Here is a 16,978-nt window from a genome sequence, read left to right on the forward strand (position 1 = left end):
GTCTCCTCAGTGTGAAGTATTTAACATGCAATTATGACATTGTATTTTTTAATTTTTTTGCTGCTGACTACAACACGTGTTGAAATTATGTGTTGCCAAACTTGATGTGGTAAAATTCACACATTGTTTTAATGAGTGCCTTGCATTAAAGAAAATGCCTCTAGTAGGCGTAGTTACAGTACATGCAACTGCTGCGTGCTTTAAATAGGTATCGTTATAGGCTGAAAATAGAATGAAGTGCTACCAGTGTTTGATCACACATCCTTACCCAGGTCCCAGTCTGTGGCATGTATTACAGGGACAAATTCCCTGTGCTGGCTGCTCTAAATGTTTTCAACACGAAAAATATTATGTTCTGCACAGCCACTTCTCGACCAAGCTCCTTTCAAAGATGAGCGCTGGTGTATCAGTGTCTCTCAAAATTCCTGTCTGTGACTGTGGAAGAGAGGGCGCTCCACAGTGGGCTGCTTGCCAAAATTTGTCTGCTTAGCAGTTAGGCGTACATGGACAGCCATCAAAAGAGAGAGGATGCCCTGGAAGGATGCATCGTGTACATTGATGTTGCATCAATAATGCTTGCAAACCATTCCTTCTCTGTTGTACACATCGCCTTGCTGTAGGGGGAATTCAATTGCCTGAAGCAGCACAGCAGTTAAGATACTGTAGGGCAAGAGAAGTACTGTAGATACAGAAGGGAAAAAACATCACACAAAAAAGAGACATCAGCTTGCATTATGCAGAACACTCAAACCCCTTTCTTCTGAGCTAATTTTATTTATTTTTGTGAAAACGTCACACATCCACTGACCTCCACATTTCAATCTGAGGTGATGGTGCGTTGATTGAACCCCTCAGTCAGAGCTTTATCGGCGTGCATAAAAAAAGATTCTGCCATTCTCGGTTTTGTCTATAATTCAAAATTCAGTTCATTCTGTATTGGCCTGGGTTGTGCAAACACTGAATAATGTATCGCTGCTGGAGCAGATAGGTGTTGAAACTCAGCGTGAGATTAGTGGGGAGAAACATCTTGCTCTTGTTCTCCACTCCACAGCTCTCTTTCTCTCTAACACAAGCTCCCTCCCGCCTTCAACTGCAGGGGATAGACACCATCCCCGCTCTGCATGCGGATACCCACCGCCACATCCATTTCAGCCATCATTCACTCCCCTCTCCTCCTAATGCTGGAGTGATTTCCTGAATGAGATTTCTGTTAATGAATGGAGAGGATAGCGAGAGAGAGAGAGACAGACAGACAGAAGAGACACAATGAAAAGTGGAGGCAAGGGGTGTGTGGTTGCCAGGAGGCAAATTTACACTCTGATGCACAGCTTGACACAGTCATTCTATCTTCTTCCCGTTTTTTAAACAATCAGTATGGGCTTGTGTTGGGAGATGGGGAGTCTCACGGTCTCAGTATGTAGGGGGTGAGCGAGCGATTTGTCCCAAAACGTGACTGTGTAGGGGGTGATGGGTATCAAAGGAAACAGAGAATAATGGTAGCAATTCTGGAGTCAAGATAAAAGTCCTGTGAACACAATATCACTGCAGTTGCCAAGGGGCGGAAGTCAAGAGGAAGAGTTTTGAGTGCTCTCGGTGACAATATATTGAAACCTCTTGAAGATAGTGAACAACAGCTGACTGGGTGTAGCAGAGCCCTTTTAATTTTGTTTGGAGTTGAACTGCAAGTACATCTAGGCAGCACAGTTATCCTGTGTTGAACAACTGTTATAACATATTCATATTTGTGGAGGTGCATCTTTTATACTAATCCCATTCTACAGTACTAGTCACACTGAAAGAGCTCCTGTATAGAGATATTGCATCTTGCTACCTACAGTAATTGAAGCCCGGTCCGGCCAGCCTGTATTTCTGTACACTATTAGATCAGAGCCAAGCAGTTGTCAAATTCTCTCCCAACTTGCTACAGAAATCGCTCATGGCTCTGGCTAGGCAACCATCTACTTTTCCACCTTCACATGTGTCTCCACTTCTAATAATCACAAAATGTTTGCCAATTTTCTCCATATTGTAGCCTGTAGGCGGCGCGCATGGAATACCAAAACGCTCGCCCCAAAACACAGTCGCCCCGGGGAAAATCCGGCGGTATTCACCTGGTAATCCTAAACGTAACCTCAGTAAACTATGCCTATGCCTGGTGTTAGCACACGACAGCATGGGAGCCATGGGAGTGAGAAGAGTAATGTTGCTTGGAACGTTGGCCAGAGAGTTGTAGGGATGGGCGGGACAGAGGTCCTCTTTTTTGCTGAACAATTGTGTGGGAGGGGGGTGTAGCTGGATCATATCCTGCAGTTATGCAGGGGGGGCCACGCACTTGGTCACCAGTAGGTTATCACCATAGAGTTATAATATATCGGTCATCACCAGCGTTTTGAATTGGATGCAGGCAGCCACTGGATGCAAGTGAAGTGAACGCAAAGGCTGAATTAACCCATTAAGACCTGAGGCCATTTCTAATGCCTTCTAAATCAGGAGTTCTCACACACTTTCAAGAATGTTCAAAAATGTTATAAAATAGCAGATGTACACGCTGTGAGCTTGTAGATATTTTTAGATATATTTTTGGGGGCTTTTTCTGCCTTTATTGATAGGACAGGGGGTTGACAGGAAATGGGGAGAGAGATGGGGGGGTGACACACAGCAAAGGTCGTCGGGAACGATATACGCGGGATTACCAGCATATGATATGTGGTATGCGCCTGGACCGCTAGGCCAGCGGGTGCCCAGATCTGCTATTTTTGAATAACCAACTCAAAAGTCTAGAACGACACAGATGGAAAGCATCTAGCCCGGTTGCTTAAGACCAGATTTTTGAAAAGGGGGGACACGGCTGACAAAAGCGCCACATTTTTTTTACGTGTTCTCCATCACCATAAGTTTCATTTTGGACGGGGAGCCACACCATCAAGATGGCAGAAGGCGGCCATCTTGGATTACAAAGATGGCCACCATGCAATATCTATAAAAGCCAATATCTCGGCTTCCAAGCCACTTAGAAGGTCAATCTTGGTGTCAAAATATAAATTTTCTGGGACAAGGAATGCAATAAAACTATAGGGAATATCAATAAGTGACTAATTCAGCCAATATTAGATCATTTGGTAAATTCTGGCAATATATGTACACAATTATGCATGCTTCGTCTAGATTATGCACAACATCTCAGTGTGTGTGTGTGTGTGTGTGTGTGTGTGTGTGTGTGTGTGTGTGTGTGTGTGTGTGTGTGTGTGTGTGTGTGTGTGTGTGTGTGTGTGTGTGTGTGTGTGTGTGTGTGTGTGTGTTTATTAAACTTTGACAGATCTGACTCTTGTTATTTCCTATTTTTCCTATCTATTTTGTAGTATCGTTCCTATTGTTTCCTGTCTGCCTAGTTACTGTTTACCTGCCTTGTCTCTCCTCCCTGTGATTATTAGTTATCTCCACCTGTGTCCTGTTAGTCCCTAGGGTGTGGGTGTGTCTGGATCTGGTTCCTGCCAGTGTGACCACCTGCATTCACTCACCTGCAATCATGCCTACAGTACTTAAGCCTCAGTCTCTCTCCAGTCTCTTGCCAGATTGCCTTGTGTTTACCCAAGCTCTCAAGCATTGTTCAAAATCAAGTTTTTTGCCCTAACTGATCTCTGTTCTGTTTTCTATACTACGTTTTTGCCCAGCCCTTGCCGGTACCTCTGCCTTCTCTGACTGCCCCTTTGGTTTTCGACTTGCACACAATGGATTGGGCTTTGTAGATCTCCAAAAGAGTTGATGTGGTCTGGGATACTTACATCACCAGCAGCATAAAAGAGTCAACAAGGGAGAAGCGAGGCAAAGGGATACAACGGAAGGTGGCTGGTCAGAACAAGCTGCCGGGGAATTGGCCAGATTTCCTGCGTGATCCTATAAACAAGCAGGAACTCTTTACCTTTCTCTCTGGGAAGATTGCATCCACCACCTGGCCAGAGGGCAAGCTGGTCTTCATCACATCTGGCATCACAGTGGTCGGCACAGACACCAGCCACTCCATGCTGCTATGTAACCACGAAGAGGCCGACACCAGGATATTGATTCACCTGCTTGATGCCCTGGAACATGGCTGTTCTACCTGCTTGATACGCACTGTGGATACGGATGTTGTAGTTATCCTCATCGGCAAGTTCCATGCCCTGCTCACCAAGTATCCAGCTGCAGACATCTGGGTTGCTTTTGGCACTGGCAAGAACTACACCTATGTTCATATAAACACCATCTGCCATGCTCTGGGCAAAGACAAGTCCACAGCACTTCCCATCTTCCACTGTTACACAGGCTGTGACACAACATCAGCATTCTGTGGGAAAGGAAAGAAGTCAGCATGGGTGGCATGGAAGTCCTACCCTGAGGTCACCCAGGCCTTCAACTACATGGCAGAAAATCCATACTCTTCAGTGACCATAGATGCCCAACACTTTCAGCTTCTTGAGCGTTTCACAGTCATCATGTATGATAAGACAAGTGATTTGGAATCTGTCAATGAAGCACGGCGAGAGTTGTTCTGCCAGAAGAACAAAACGATGGAACACATTCCACCAACGCAAGATTCACTGTTGCAGCACGTGAAGCGAGTTGCCTACCAGTCTGGGATCTGGTCCACGTCTGAACTGGCCCAGCAGCCGACATCCAGTCCAGAAGGATGGGGATGGACATTGGATGACAACAACCAGGTCTGGCTTCCTGTGTGGAGCATTCTACCGATGGCGTCAAAAGCCTGCAATGAACTGGTCAAGTGCGGTTGTAAACGTGGTTGTGGTGCAAGGTGCTCATGCAAGAAGGCACACTGGAATTGCACAGAGCTTTGCAGTTGTCAATGTGACAGATAATTTGAATGTCAATTCACTTCATGCTCCATTTTCTGTGTCTGACTGCTAACCGAGTTGAAAATTATGTAAATATGTTGCTAGAATGACCATATTTATTTGATCGTGGCACAAATAAACATCTAGTGGAATTCTCAATAGCTTTATTGCATTCCTTGACCCAGAAAATGTATATTTTGACACCAAGATTGACCTTCTAAGTGGCTTTGAAGCCGAGATATTGGCACTTATAGATATTTCATGGTGGCCATCTTTGAAATCCAAGATGGCCGCCTTCTGCCATCTTGATGACGTGGCTCCCCGTCCAAAATGAAACTTATGGTGATGGAGAGCATGTAGAAAAAATTTGGCGCTTTTGTCAGCCGTGTCCCCCTTTTTCAGCCCTGACTAATCTGGTTTTAATGGGTTAAGACCTCTGGATCAGTCGTAGGTGCTTGAGTGAGCCTGCTAGCAGACCAGCAAGGAGTAAGTTGCAATAGTCAAGTCGGGACTGAGCCTTGAATTAGGAGCTGGGTAGATTCCTTGGCGAGGAAGGGTCTCACTCTCCAAATACTGTAAAGTGTAAACCCACAGAGTGATCGTTATAATGTTGTGTGTCTTAAAGGACAGCTGGCGTCACCATGGGTGTTGCTGATGGAGATGGAAATGGAAAGTTAATCTGCACGTTTTCTTTTCTTTACTCAACACACCCTAAATTGTAACTCCTTCCTCTAACAAGGTGGAGGGAAGAAACTGCTGTGCCTGTTACCATCTCATACATATTCAAAGTGCGCGCCTACACACACACACACACAACACACACACACACACACACACACACACACACACACACACACACACACACACACACACACACACACACACACACACACATACATACACACATACACAAACACACACACACACACACACACACACACACACACACACACACACACACACACACACACACACACACACACACACACACACACACACACACACACACACACACAAAAGTTGTCAGTGCCACACAAAACCTAACCGTGGGGCAATTATCTTTGGCAGCTCCATAAAAACAGGAGCTCATGTGATAAGGAGTATGAGTGGAAGACGCGGAGGGAGGCGAGATGACCAACCAGGCACTTCATTCACACCTGTGAGCGACATCCTGTACTCCCTGCTGAGGGATGCCACCCCGGCAGCACGATAGAGGAGTAATATAGGTCTTGGAAGAGTCTCTGCTGGGTTTGGTTGGAGGGCTCCCTTCCTACACCGCTCCACCCAAAGGGAATACCTCGTTAGACTGATTGCAAGAGCTCTTTTTCCTCTCAAGCAATCCTAATCGACTGTTGTTGAGTTGAATGATGGTAGAAATCAATCAAATATAATGTGCTGATGATATGTGACATGTGAAAAGTCATCAACTCATGGGATTTTGAGGTTCATGCAGCAGAAATGTACTACAAAAGATCTGGATAGACCTGTGTAGCTAAAGACACACACGGTCCCAGCAAGATGGTGTCCAAAACTCCCATGTACCCGTCCCTTATCTAAAGACACGTTATCAAGATTTTCAACAGTAGCCTAACTCTATATATCTGTTGTAGAGCTAACGTTCTTTTCGCAGCCATAACACTGAGCGTTCTCTGTCTCTGAAAAGCCACCAAAATTGAGCTGAAACATCCCATGTCCCAAATGCATCATTGGAATTAGGAACACTGAGAACGTTCAAAATAGAAATAGAAAGGGGTATTATATAGACTATAATAATCAACAATGAACTGAAATGGACACCAACAACAGCATGAGTGCTTCTCTTTAACATAATGACAAATCATATATTTGATTAGATTATTGATTATTATTAAACAATAATTTAGAGTATTTAAAATGAAGTCTAACACATATTATATTGAAAGAAGTGACTGAATGTCTGTTAAGTCCAGTGTTTATCTGTGGTGAAACCTAAATGGAATGAGAATCAATAGCAACATTGCTATCACAGTGCTGGGTTGTAATCATACAAAAGCTCACCAAAACAAAACAATTCCCCCGCCCTCATAACTTTAAAATTGTACCATTTAGCAAATGATGATCTCAAATGAACAGCAATAATTCTCTGCCTGCGGATCTGCACCGATCATCGTTAATTATAGAATGACACGCTTCTGGGTGTATGCTGATGACATAACGGGTGTGAGCGAGCTCTGCCCAGCCAAACCTCCTGCTACTCCACCACCCAGGGTCATGGCTCTGCTCCATGGCTGACTGCACATTAACTGGACACGTGGTGAGAAACAGCTGTCACTCAGCCTCAGAGTCTCACAGGCGTTCGTCACAATTGACTCAGGAGATGCAGCATGATCCATCTGCTGCTGTTTTTTGGTGGGTTTTGTTTGTAGAACGGTGCGATGCAGGCCCACATCACTGTCAGTCAGTGGTGTAAAAAGTAGATACAATGTTGAGGTATTTTTTACTTCACTGGAGTATTTCAAATTTTCAGTACTTTTACTTCTACTCCACTACATCTCAAAGGCAAATATTGTACTTTTACTCTGCAACAATTATTTGAAAACTTGAGTTACTAGTTACTTTGTAGATATTAATTATTATTACAAAACCACTTCAGACCTATACTTTGGCAATTTGAAAATAGCCGATCAACAAGCTCAGTGAACTTGTAGCTCTGCTATTTTCAGCTTATACTACATTTGAGAAAGGTCCGCCCTTCCGGTGGTGTCCCTGATGCCACTTCATTGTTTTGGTATCAACACAACAACAAACATATCACATGTCACTACAACACTACAACACTGGCCACAATGTGCGCGCTTTTTTTACGCATTGTTTCGTCTACTTTTCATTGCTCACTATACATTTGCCTCTTCGGAGCATAATTCATTTCGTCCAACACCATTTCACCACATTAGTGACCACACCGGAAGGGGAAACCCTTTAGCACCGTTTAGCGTTTAGCCAAAAATGTCTGATAGTACTTATACATCATGTCATTGCAGTCACCGCGGTAATGTCCCTATTCCCACCACAGTCACGCTAATATGTCCGTCATTTTCGTGCCATGTACATCCCAAACAAAACATTATTACCCACTATCGTCTTAACGCAGGCTCTAACACGATGGATTCAGCTCTTTTCAGGGTTGCCAGGTTTTGCGAAAGAAACAAGCACTCCGGCCTATGAATTTGCCTCCGCTCTATGAATTGCCCTCCGTTCTTGCCATAGAGTTAAAAATAATAGAGAGGGCACCCGAAATCTCCTCCCATCCACTTGCATTGAGTTGCTCACCCAGCGCATGGGCCTGAATCACCCCTTCTTCCGGTTTGGAAATTTGGTGGGCGCGGCCTATTTTGGGCCCCAGTGCGTCACTTCTGTGACGCGTTTTGCGTCACAGAAGCGCGCAGCCCCGTGCGCAAGCTCGTGCGCATGCTCGTGAGTCGAGCCCATTGGTCGAAACCGTTTTCGCTCGTTCATGTTGAGGTACTAAGCTGCAGTACCATGAATGGCCAGCATGTCCATTTGGCTTCAATGAACCACTGGGTTCTGGGGGCTTGGTTCTTGCTCACTCAAAGTCACTTGCAATAACTGGACATGGCAACACCAGTGTTGCAATGCTGAATTGGAACGTGGTTGCACTCTATTTTAATGACGTGACGCGCACGTTGCTTAACACCTACACTGCAGGTCACACAATGGACAATTGATATGCATCTAGGCTCATTCTTATGTTAATCCACCTGGTGTGAGTCAAGGGCCTTTGTAAACTTTGTTGAGGTGTGAATTTAAAGTTGTTTTAAATCTATGCGTGTACCTGCGCGTGCTCCTGCACGGCGTGCAAGGCCGTCCCATGAGCAATGCAACCCTGGGCAACACTGACCTGGTAACGCAGGCTAAGCCAATCAGGTGCGAGAAACACGCTCGGCACTGGCAGGAGGGGGGGGAGAGACACACAGAGCGAGAGACAGAGAGAGAGAGAGAGAGAGCGTGCTAGACAGAGACACAGAGAGAGCGAGAGAGAGAAAGACACATATACGGACATAGAGAGAGAACGTCACGCTAGATGGAGGGGGCAGCTGGCCGAACTTCTAGTGTTATACATTTGAACATTTGTGAAATGGGACATTCTGCGTAATGAGTACTTTGTCCACCACTGCTGTCAGTCATTACGGTGGAAATGAGATCCTCAGACGGTGACTGTGATTCATCCCATATGTTCTCTGAGTTCTGGCCTATAATACTGTACACCTTTTGTTTATTTGTTAGTTTTGTTTCTTTACTTTTCTAGTTAGCTTTCTTGGCACTATTTATACAACTTACCATGTTGTTATGAAACAATGAAACAATGAAGTGAAACTTCAGTGATTCAATCTTCTTCTTGTTGCATAGTCGATCTCCTTTGGTTATAATGAACAAATCATAGCCTAACTATGGTGGTTTGAGAGGTCTGCAGTTTTGTTTTTAATGCCTTTAGGCTTTGAGGTGCTAAAGTACCACGAGGTGCATGCATAGCCGAAATAACATTGGATAAGAGCTCCAGCTAGTATCCTCAGTGTGTTCCTACTGACCAACGAGGAGATCCTGAATAGAACACTTGACTTTTCACTTGAGACGTTGCCCTTAAGATACCTCTTAAGATACCTTTGTAGAGACAGAAACCAAAGGGCAGAGAGAGGAGAGACATGCAAGATAAGACAGAAGTCATATTTGAAATGGAGCATATGGTCTGTGCATTAAGTGGTTGAGCCACCAAGTACCCCCCCAGCTGATGTAACATTTAGCAGATGTTACACCAAGCTTCTCCACTGTTTGTGTAATATTATGTCTGGGGATTTGTAATACAGCAGAATTTAGTTTCTACCTGGTTTCGCAATTACTGTGAAGTTATGGGTGTGAGTATAAATCCCTGTTACAGCTTGTGATTACTTGCAATAGCCTACCAATCAGCCACAAAGATGACTAACTTCGAAATCATGTGAAGATCAATGTTGGCCTGAGTGACTATACTCTAAATTCTAATGAATCCTAAGTCAATGCACCATGAACTTTCTGAGAGTCAAAACTCCCATTTCATTTCAAGTCAGAGCACGACCAAACAGGATCAGAGGTGGATAGATCAAAATGCAGTACTCAGACAAATGCGTTGCATTTAATGTGCGGGTGAAGGGGTGGAGGCGAGCGAGAGCGTTATTGATCTTTGGTACACCAACAACTTCCTCTGTCAGCAAAATTCTATTTCTGGATACATCGTATCTCAGGAAGCCAACGAGACCTGATTTGTGGTGAATGACATTACATTACGCTGTCTCTCCTCTCCCATCCCAGCAATCTATTTCCATTCCATCCAGCACTTTAAACTAGATTGCCGTTTAAGTTAAATTTAGGTTGGAGGGAGACAGTCAGGCATGAAAAACATCCACCCCTTTACGTAATTGTCATATTGTTGTGGAGGTTGTTTTGCATGCCAGATAATTGCCAAGCCCCTTGGGTAAACCCCCCGCCCCATAGCGCTACGGGCTCGTCAAGCCGTGTGACACATTACCTGTATAGCGTGAATGAATCCTGAAGATAATGAGCAACGTTGTATCTCATGTCAGCACACAGAGATATCTGGCGCCCACAATGGAGCACCACTGAGACAATTTAGGTTGCGTTCACACACACAAACAACTCCACTTCCAAGTGGTTTGTCAACACTTCTCTTCCGGGGCTGCGGCATAAGTTTGTCCTCTGTGGTAAAAATGCTGGATGGGAGACTGGAGAACTGAGAGTCCCATAGGAGGGGTTCCAATGTTGTCCCAGTGTGACGAGAGACATCTCTGTGTGCCAAACGGACAACAAAAATTCTCAGCACAAACCCTTTAACAATGGTGCAGAACCAGCTTACGTGTGTACTTACTAGAAATGCTTCCATTCAACAAGGAGCAGCCATCATTTTAGAAAACACACTGGGATGTCCGGGTGGCGCAGGGGTAAAGTTCGTGCCCACCACAGTATAGAGACTGGAATTTGAATCCTCCATGGACCATCCGGCTTGGCTGGGGCCTCCAACAAACAGGCCCGTGTTCGATGGTGGGAATCCCGGTGGGGAGGGGATCTCTGTCGCACGTGTCGCAGCCTTAGTGACCTCCTGCAGGTTAGTCAGGGTGCCTGTCGGGTGGGGAGGGGGACTGAGAAGGATAGCATGTTCCTTCACATCCTGCTGAAACTCCTCACTGTCAGCGCAAAAGAAGCAGCCAGTGACTTCATGTGTGTTGGAGGAGGAGACACATTTTGTCTACAACACCACTGTTTCCCAAACAGTGGTCTGGGACCCATGTGTGGGTCGCGGACACATGTTTATGGGTTGCGAGTAAAATGTCCTACTTTTAGTTTTTTATTATTATTATTATTTCAAAATATTTTCAAAAATCCCCCCCTCCCCCCCCCCCCAAAATCTAAATGTTCCATGAATCCATATTGTTCATAGATAAAATAATTATCAAAGAAATTCCATAAATTAGAAGAAATAACGTTTAAGTAGTAGTGAAAATATCTGATCTAAAAGCTCACAATGTGTCGCATCGCAGGTGACATCAAATTTCCCTCTACACCATAGACTGTAAAAAATATGGACAGCGTTACGCCATTGGTTTCTACAGGCCGTAAATGCAGCCTTTTTTTAAGCGATTTTCAAATCCGCCATCTTTCTATATCTGGTTGATATCTGGTCCGAAATGCAAATGAAAATGTATGCTATTGGAAGAAACCGCAGTGAGGGTTGGTCTTCACTCGGTAGATCCAGTAGAAACCCTAGAAACATACCCTACTTTATCATTAATATTAAAATAAATGCGACCATAAATAGCAACTGGAAGCATATAGTATTTATGACAATGTTTATTAAGGTAATAAAATCAAGTGTAAAGTTCGGCCTTTGCATGAATAGAGCCTAATTGCTTCTGCAACCAGCACGGGTGAAACAGTGGTGAAACAGTGGTGAAACAGTGGTGAAACAGCGAGACTACAGGCCATTCATATGGACTGTCTGTCACACTTCCTATATAGCCTCAAATTACAAGCCGGATGCTAGCCCCTTGGTCTACACCCTCCTCAAGACCAAACAGCATATAGGGTCAGCAGTGTCAGTGACTACATTGGGGAATTGGTAATTGGCATAAAAACTACAGTTGTAGTAAAAAGGGGGAAAAAAATATTGGGGGGGGGGGGGGAAACACCCTGGACAATCAATGGGCCCTGATTAAACCCACTCTGACCAATGCTGTTGGGCCGTCACCAATGAGATTCTCGCCACAAAGCACAGAGTGATTCATGTCAACACTGAGAGTTGTTCATCCCTCTGCAGACACAACCGTTCCCACACTCCAACCTCTGGGTCAAACCCCTAATAAATACAGACGTTGACACACAGGTTCTAACAGTCAGAGACGCGCTGAAGATTCATGTTGTGGGCGGATTGGATTTGGCGGCCCAACGTATCCGCACCACCTGACGCCCCCCAATTACGGGTGACAGATGCTTGGCACGTGCACATACACATTAATGCTCCGCAGCATGGAATGAGATCTCCGTCGCTGACAATATGATTCTCTTTTGAAGGCCTCTCTGCCTTTGTTCTGTGGGTGTATGTGACCAGATGTGTCCCCCTCCTCTGCAAATTTAATCAAGATGTGACTGGGCGAGGAGTGTGTGTGTGGGGGGGGGGGGGAGTGAGACAAAGTGATGGTGGCCTACAGTGAGTGACAGTGTTATATGAGAGAGAGAGAGAGAGAGAGAGAGAGAGAGAGAGAGAGAGAGAGAGAGAGAGAGAGAGAGAGAGAAAGAGAGAGAGAGAGAGAGAGACACACACACACACACACACACACGCACACGCACACGCACACACACACACACACACACACACACACACACACACACACACACACACACACACACACACACACACACTCCACTTGTGCGTGCATGCATGCACTGGTGGGCGTGCTGTGGACTTGTACCAATTCTATGGATGGGACCTCCCTAACCCCCTTATTAGTGGGCTCCATGTGTCACTGGTTAATCCCCAGCTCTCTCAAGGGACGAGCCCCCCCACCCCTCCACCACCACCACAGATGGGCCCTCTTTTTCCCAGCATAGTAATAATGACCATTGAGGGATTCCAAAAGGGATGCTTTACCCCCTTGGGGGGGGGGGGGGGGATTAATTGCATAATGATGCAAGTGGTGGCCATGGGAGGGGAAAGGGGCAGACCCATCCACAAAGAGACAATGGCTAACACAAACAAAATGTTTTGTTGGGGATGTTTAAGCACCAGCTTTTGTACGTATCAAGTGTCCTCTGGGCTCGAAGCGCAACTTCAGGTGTCACTCAGTTCAGATTGAGACGGGATTGAAGCTGACTCTAACAAAGTTGAGCACGGTTATTCAGCGCTCAGTTTATTGTGTTAAGGCTTATTCATGCTGAATCAGAAGGGAAATAAACACACCATAAAAAAGATACATATTAAAAGTGTCATGACTGTGGAGATATATTGTCAGGAGGATATATGATGGTGAAATAAAGCTAATATAGTAGCCGTTAGGCTCCAACACCAAGCTTGACCCCCATATGAGAATTTAAGACATGCACTGTCTGTTCTGTTCTCTGGGATTACTGACTCCAGAGTCCCGCTTGACTCTCACACTGTCTGATCTTTTGGATTCTGGCTTTGACTCTGGCACCCTTGCACATGGACTACTAGGATGTACAGTAGGCTACACTACAGAACCTGACAGTTATTTGTTGAGGATATCTAATGAGAGGCTTACTTATTATTCACTCTTATATTCATTGTGTGGATAGACTGTTGATGGACTATATATTAATTTATATATTCAATATTGATAGACTGTATACTATATATTAGCCTGGTGGCACTGTTACTCATTCTCATATTCACTGTATCCATGAAGCCATTCATATATTATACACTATTTACTGAGACATTACATAGTTATCTCAGGCTTATCTTGTCTTGTCTTGTCTTGTCTTAGCTTGTCTTAGCTTATTTTAGCTTATCCTATTTCATATAGTCAAAGAAACAAAGAGACCACAGCCAAAAGTTGTATCAAGGAGAATAATTAGAGGAGTATGACACCATAGCTGCTAATTATAGAAACAAGTCATTATACATCACTGCATATAAGCAAACACCACCTGCAGAGAGAGAGAGAGAGAGAGAGAGAGAGAGAGAGAGAGAGGGGGGGGGGGGGATGAGTAATAGAGGGTGAAAACGGAAGAGCAGGAAATAAGTCATTAAGACGTAAAGAGCGTTTACACATCATGGGTTTGACAAGGCTCCATTGAAAACTTTTGTGAAAACCTGTGAACCCAAGCCAGAACAGGCATTTCATTATAACACCAGGTATTGTGGGTGAAAGGCCCCCATTACGTTACATAGGACTACTAGAGCATATACACACACTTCTTTTTAGTCACATATTTGCTATAACAACGGTTTTACATTTTCTCAATCATAGTTCCACCCAGAGGGGTGGGGCATGTGTATGCACCATAGTGCTATATGGTGTGCACACTGCACAGGCAGTGGTGGAAAGTAACTAAGTACATTTACTCAGGTACTACTTAAGAAACATTTTGAGGTATTTGCACTTGAATACTTCCAATTTTCAATAATTCAATAATTATACATACAGGATACATTAACGTTCATTTGAATGCATTTCAAAAGACGTATGGTAAATGAACTGTTATCAGAACGCTATGAAATCGACAACCCTACCACACTCTTCTTCTTCTCTTCTTTTTGTTGTTTAAAGGCAGTTGTCACAACCATCTAATTGGAGCATTACCGCCACCTTCTGTTCCAGCATGTGGATCAAATCTTGATCTATTTGTATGAGTAGGATTAAAGATTTCATTAGCCACATGCTCAGTAATTATCCAGATGTTATGTTAGAGCATTAGTTCTCCAGTTTCCAGTTTTGGGAAACTGATGTTGACACACATCCTTGTGATTAGGCACGCGGGTGGTGCAGTGCTCCAAGTCCCTGTCTAACACCACAGAGACTAGGGGTTAGAATCCTCTGCACCCCGCGGTAGCCTGGTAAAGCCCCTCCCTCTGGAAATCTCATTTCCATTTGATTTCAGGAAGGAGTCTGGCATGAGAACCTATGTGTCTCTGTGGGCTGGAGTTGGGCGGGAGTAATACCATTGACTGACAACCCCTTCAGCCAATCAGCAGTTGTTCCCCTTCAGCCAATCAGCACTTCGTTTTTACCAACACCAGACCAATGTGACGCAACAGGACTTTTGAAAGGGCCATGCCGAAAATAGGTTGCCTTATTCGGATACATACGTGTCACTGCCCGCCCCTGCAGGTTCTCTGAATTTTGATTTTTTTAAATAGGCTCTGTCATGATTAATTGACCACATATATGAAGTTAAACAATTAAATTCTATCCGAACGATATCTTAAAAGTAAATTCCGTGCCTCAAAAAATAAGTTAGAGAGCGTTTTGAAGTTATGAAAGAGAGGCGAAAACAGCGCACAGAAAACAATGGCTGCCGTTCCATTTTGGTCGGCTGCACTCGGATCCATTCGGGTTCACTCGAACTCGCCACCTGATTGGCCAACTTTCGCTGTCAATCACAGAACGATGAGCGAGGAGGGGCTTTACCAGGCTAAGGACGCTGATAGGCTCGTCCACTTGGTGAACGACGAATAAGTCCTCATGCCAGACTCCTTCCTGAAATCAAATGGAAATTAGATTTCCGGAGGGAGGGGCTTTACCAGGCTAACCCCGCGGAGCATCCAGCATGGCCGTGCGTTCCAACAAATCCAGTTGCCCATGTTCTCGGGAGGGAAGCCGAGCGGCGAAGTTGATCTCTCTCACTGCACTAGCTACTGGTTGCTCAGGGCGCCTGCTCAACTGGGTGTGGAACTAAGAGGAATAGCGTGTACCTCCACGTGCGTTTACGTCGTTCCAGTGAAACTCCTCGCTGTCAGGTGAAAAGAAGTGGCCTTCAAGTCCTGTGTATCAGACACGTGGTTGTCTGTGCTTTCCCAAGGACCAACTGTAGGAGTTAGAAGTGACCAGGGACTGGGATTAGGGCAATCGGACATTGGCATAACGATTACATTGGGAGGAAAAGGAAAATAATAAAAAAGGATTTCCCTGTGTCTCAAATGACACCCTAATGTCTCACTTTCCTCCTACGCAGTTCACTGGCCGACTGATGTCCATTACCTCCTTTTGTGCCCTCACATGATGCTTTGCTTTGTGCATTCACTCTGGAGACTCATTACTCTGTTGTATGAGCGAGATTCCTCTAAATCCTCCATCCAGTGGCCTTGAAGGCTTGGATGGGATACAGAGGGATCTTTGTCTGCATGAATATAACATTTTCTCCACTGTTTTGTTGTTAAATTATTGAACAAGATGCACTCTGGTAAACAATCTCTGTGAGGTGCTTCACAAACCCAACTTGCTGTATCCACATTTTCTCCCTCAGAAAAACAACAAGAACACCATGCATGCTAAAGAGATTAAATCAACATGAAAACAATTCAATCTAACCTCCTAAGTGCACTTAAAGATGGCATGGCTCACCAATTATGTTATTATTTATTACACTCCAGAGTGCTCAGTCTCACTTAATAAGAAATGTCCACAGGTGGCCTAGGAATCATCTCAATATTTCACTTGATTTAAATGCTCACAGTTATGCATGCGTGCTCATGTCATGGAATTCCTCCCCGCTGGTGAAGAACACAGACCACTCTGGCCGTCTGCAGAAGCAACAGATGGCCATGGTCTTGGGTTGCTAGGAAACTGGTAATCAAATACTTTAATTCAGATTGATTTGGGAATATGTGGTTTATTAAAAAAGAAGATGAAGTCTTTTATTATTCTTATGGTAAGATTTCTGCTCTCTCCATCTCATTATTGGACTGTTGATCACCTCTGTTGTAGCAAATTAACAGAGAGAGAGAGAGAGAGAGAGAGAGAGAGAGAGAGAGAGAGAGAGAGAGAGAGAGAGAGAGAGATTCCATAAATGATCTAAGACAAGACACATGATGAAGACAATAAAGATAGAAATCACCATATGCCTGAGGGTGCATTCATCAC

The sequence above is a fragment of the Gymnoscopelus braueri genome, assembly GCF_963280865.1.
Source record: "Gymnoscopelus braueri genome assembly, chromosome: 10".
Taxonomy (NCBI): domain Eukaryota; kingdom Metazoa; phylum Chordata; class Actinopteri; order Myctophiformes; family Myctophidae; genus Gymnoscopelus; species Gymnoscopelus braueri.